The sequence below is a fragment of the Cupressus sempervirens genome, chromosome 4 (genome assembly GCF_028749045.1).
Source record: "Cupressus sempervirens isolate cs-2001-9-10 chromosome 4, ASM2874904v1, whole genome shotgun sequence".
In the NCBI taxonomy this organism is placed as follows: Eukaryota; Viridiplantae; Streptophyta; class Pinopsida; order Cupressales; family Cupressaceae; genus Cupressus; species Cupressus sempervirens.
The window spans coordinates 572,026,729-572,032,002 of record NC_143121.1 but is presented as its reverse complement, the minus strand read 5'-3'; positions in this window follow the sequence as shown (position 1 = coordinate 572,032,002).

Here is a 5,274-nt window from a genome sequence, read left to right as displayed (position 1 = left end):
ATAATGAAGTATCTTTCAATTGGAAGACACTTTGAGGGTTTTGTCAAACTTCAAAACTTTAGCAATAAGGTAATATAGAACTCAATTCTTTAGCTCAATACAATTGCTTTTATTTTTGAAATCAAATATTTATTTCTATATCTAGTTAATAATTATTTTAATTATATATTAGCTATAAATATATAGTTATAGAATAACAAAGTGCATTTGAATAGCGAGTGTATTGGAAAAAATATGCAATGACCTCTGCACTAAGAGAAAAATATGTGAATTTAGTAATGTTCAATCCTCATGAAGATTTCAGTAGATATCTTAGCTAATGCAATGTCTTTTGGTGGTTTCAATATGCAGTACCCTTCCTCTAGTACCTCAACCCTCAAACTATCATGGAAGATGATTAAGGAGAATGGATAGTAGTTCAATCACATCGATAATACAAATATGATGCTAGAAGATCAAGATCAGGGGGTAGAAGGAAGTTGAAACCCTATGTGAAGGTCCCCCCTAATCATGAAGGAAAAATAAATACTAAGGTTAACTTAGATTGTTTCTCCATTCTTTGTAGAAAATACCAAACCCCCAAGAAGTTGACAACAATAGATCCTCCAACAAAAGAGTTGGTTAGGAGTGTATTTGGGTCAGGTTGGACAGAGCCTTAATATCTCATGATTGGTTGCAATCCTTCTCATGTAAGCTATCTCTGCTTCCTAGAGTTGGCTCTGATCACCCTCCAATTTCCCTTTCGGTTGTTCCTATTGAACCAAAAAGGAACTTCCCTTTTAGTTTTGAAAAAATGTGGACTTCCCACCCAGAGGTTCTAGGTAAAGTGAAATTCTAGTGGGGGATTGAGGTGGAAGGAATTGCTATGTTTAGAGTTACTAGGAAATTGAGCAATGTGAAGAGGATGATTAAAGTCTAGAACAAGATAGACTTTGGACACATCTTTCATGATAAGGAAGATCTATTAGATAAAATTTCTATAATTCAAGACAATATCTAGCAGGAAGGCTGCAATGAGATTAATAGGGAAGTTGAGCTGACTATTCTTTCAGACTTGCACAATATCATCAATAAGGAGGAAATTTTTTGGAGACAAAGATCAAGGATAAACTGGCTCAAGGATGGAGATCAGAACATTAAATTTTTTCACCTCTCCACTCTTAAGCATAGAGCTAATAACAAAATCTTTGGAATAAAGAGGGGGCAGGTTTTATTGACCAAAGAAAATGATATCTCTACTGAGGCAGTGTCTTTATTCTATTCTCTTCTAACTTGGGACCCCTTGTTATCAAGGGTGGATCAAGAGGACATTGTTTCTTGTATCCGTCAGATCATCCAACCCCACCATAACGAAATGCTTTGGGCTATTCCTAATATGCTGGAAGTTAAAGAAGCTCTTTTTTCCTTGCTTGCTAATAAATCTCTAGGTCTGGATGGGTTCCCTACCTTCTTTTTTCAAATGTATTGGCAGGTGGTTATGGAAGATGTGGTGAAGGCTTTTTAGGAGTTCTTTGGAGCGAGAAGTATTCTCAAGGAGATTAATTCCACTTTCTTTGTCCTCATTCCTAAATCTTTGGGGCCTTACTCTTTGGACAAGTTTAGAACTATTAGTTTATGCAACTCTTTTTATAAGATCATCTCAAAGGTGCTTAGTTCTAGAATGCTCAAAATTCTCCCTCTAATTATTTCTCTTCAAAAAACTGGCTTTGTCCTTGGAAGACAAATTTTAGATTCAATTGTGATGGTTCATGAAGTTATTCATTCTTTGGAAGCTATTAAATGTGAAGGTATGTTGCTAAAATTGGATCTCTCTAAAGCCTATGATCGGGTTGACTGGTCTTTTCTCTGGTTAGTCCTTCAGGCCTTTGGTTTTGATCAAAAAGTCTATAAGATTATCTCTCAACTTGTTTCTACCTCCTCTCTTTCTATTTTGGTTAATGGAGCTCCCTCAGATTTCTTTAAACCTTCTTGAGGTCTTAGACAGGGCCACCCCCTCTTGCCAATTCTTTTCATTATTTTGGTTGAGTGTATTGGTAGGCTTATTGAGCGAGAAAAGAAAGATGGAAGTCTCAAGGGGATCAAGCCTTCATCAAAATGTGAGCCTTTCTCCCATTAGCAATTTGTGGATGACACAATAATGGGGGGGGGGGGGGGGGGGGGGGAGGCCTTAGTTAGGGAGGCTAAGGCTATGAAGGAGATCCTTGATATATACAATAGAGGGTCTGGTCAGCTGATCAATTGGGTAAAGAGCTCAATTTTCTTTGTTAACACCCCTGAAGTCCAACAGAGAAAAAATGTTTAGATCCTTGGTTGTGGAGTAGGAAAGCTTCCCTCTCCCTATCTTGGACTCCCTTTGGGATCTTCTCCCCCAGACTCCTTCTAGAATGGGATTTTGGACAGATTCAGTAGAAAGTTGGTTGGGTGGAAAGGTGCTTTGCTCAGCTAGACAGGAAAATGTCATTTGGTCAAATCAACTCTATAGAACTTTCCTATGTATGCTTTGAGCTTGTATGGAATTTCTGGGAGATTTTTAGAGAAGATGGAAAAAATTTAGAGAGACTTTCTATGGACTAGTCTTGAAGCAAGAAAAAGGTATCCTCTGGTTGCTTGGGAGAATGTGTGTCTTCCAAAGAGGTATGGCAGCCTTGGCATAAGAAAGTTAACCCATCTCAATAAGGCTCTACTGGTGAAGAAAATATGGCGTATCTTCAACAACACTAGTGAATGGAGGGATATCCTGGTTAATAAATATATTAGAAAGCCTTCTCTTCATTTTATTTTAAACAATGAGGATATTCCAAAAGGGTCGGTTATCTGGAATGGTATCCTAAAGGCTAGGGACCTGGCAAGGGCCAAGGTTTCTTGGAAACTAGGAAATGGAGAGGAAATTTAGTTCTGGTTTGATAGTTGGCTATTTCAAGGTCTCCTTATTAATAATCCCACATATGAAGTTTGGGTGAATGAATGTACGCGACAATTTGGGTATAAAGTTAGCAATTATAGGAATGGCTAGGGATGGAGAGATCTTTCCCTCATATCTGAAGATCTGAATTTGATTATGATTATATTAAACACTACGGTTCTTAGTAATAAGAGAGATGAAATGATTTTGGGGGATAATCCCAATGGAAGTTATTTTGTTGCCTTCAGCTATAACTCTCTTTGGTGTATGAGGGAGAAACCCCCTTGGGTGAATTCTTGGCTTCTTGGCCTCATTCCCAAGATCAACATCTTTTGGTTGGCCCTTCAGAGTAAAATCCTTACTCAAGATAATCTTAAAAAGAGAGGACATGTAATGCCTAATAGATTTCCTCTTTGTAAAAACCAGCTAGAGTCAGGAAACCATCTTTTCATTCATTATGTTTACTCTAGGGAAGTTTGGGAGTTCCTAACCTAGGATTTTGAGATTAGCTAGTGCATGCCAGATAATCTTCTGGACTTCTTCAGTCAATGGAAAAGTCTGTTTAAATCTTCTATTTTGCAAGAATTAAGCACCTGGATTTTGGCTCACTTCTGCTGGAGTATTTGGAAGGAAAGGAACAACAAAATTTTTAGGGATAGAGAGGAGCCAAATCTTGTTCTTGGGAGAAAGATTAATAAAAACATTAAGGAAAACTATCAAGTCAAGAAGGGGGGAGATTTTGAAGTTGGTGGCAAAAAGATAGATGAGGAAAAAGATAGGAAGCTAAAAAGATAGGAAGCCAGATGGCTTCTTCCCGTGATGGGATGGCACAAAGCCAATTTTGGCGGTGCTTCAAAAGGAAATCAAGGTCCCTCGGGAAGTGGTGGAATAGTAAGAATTAATTTTGGTGAGGGAGTCACGACTTTTTCTCTTCTATTGGGAATCCAAACTAATCATTTTGCGGAAGCCAGAGTAGCATGCCAAGTGGTTAATCTGGCTTTTGAAGTTGGAATAACTAAGCTTTGGTTAGAAGGGGATTCCAATAACATAATTAATTGTATTAATGAAAAATCTCATCCTTCTTGGTCAATTGCTAATTTAATTGAAGAGACAGATGACACCCTTGCTAAATTTGAGACTATCCACATCACACATGCATTCAAAGAAGCAAATCCAGTTGCAGATTGGTTTGCTAATAAAGGTGTGGGATTTGACAAGTTGATTACATGGAAATTGAGAATAGATATTTCAGTGGAAGCCAAGACCCTTATCAACTTGGAAAAAATCCAAGGGTGTATGGTGGAGATCTAATGCTAATTATGAATATTAAAGGTATATGGGATATGAGTACAAGTCATAAAGGCCTTTTTGGTTTACACAAGAAATTGAGGGTTTCTTTGTCTTTTAAACACATTTTGTGGGTCAAAATTATCATTTAATGCTTGTGTTTTAGTAAGGTGAATTATCTTGGCATGTATTAGAGAAACAGTGAGAAAAATTTTTCTGTGAAGGATTTGCAGAGCCTAGAATTTATGAGAATTGTTGGAGCAAATACTTAAGAGATGGTGGGAGAACGCTAAAGAAAGGAGTCGGTGGGGGATTTGGAGAAATGGAGGAAAAGGGGAAAAGTTTGGAAAAAGTTGAAAAAGGGAGGGGTTGCTAGTTACATTGCCAAACTTCATGGTTTTGATGTTGAGGTCACCAATAGTATGGTGAATTCATGGAAAGATGACAAGTTGAAAGTGAATGGTGTCTCTTTTATGATCACTAAGGAGGTTGTCACTACGGTCATAGAGATTCCTATGGAGGGTTTCATGTTTTATAGGGATAAAAAACTCTCTACCAATGTTGTGAAGGATTTTGTGAAGAGCATCGAAGAAATGAATGAACTGATTAAGAGTGAGACATTTTATGTGACAGAATCCATCAAAAAGCTCTAGAGGTATGTGTTGCATGCTATAATTGAATATATAACTCTGGACACTAGGTTTGATCAAGTAAGAACCATCATTTTTTTCTTCTTAATCATTTCCACCATGATAAGAAAATTTCTTTCCCTTACTACTTACTTAATTCCATGAGTAAGGCTATTACTACCTTTAAGAAGAAGCCCATTGTCAACCCTACTCTGCATGAGGGATTTTTTCTACTAATCCATGAGTACTTGAAAGATTAGATGATTAGCAAGAATCCTTCGCTAGATGTGGACGAGGAAAATGGTAGCTCTAGCTATTCTTCTAACTCTGATGAAATTCATAGCATAAGTTGGGAGGAGAGGAATTTTTCTTCTGGAAAGAAAATTAAGGGTCATGTTAAGAATTAGTCCTCTGATTTAACCCCTAGGAGAAAGAGCCCTAGGGACCATGACCAAA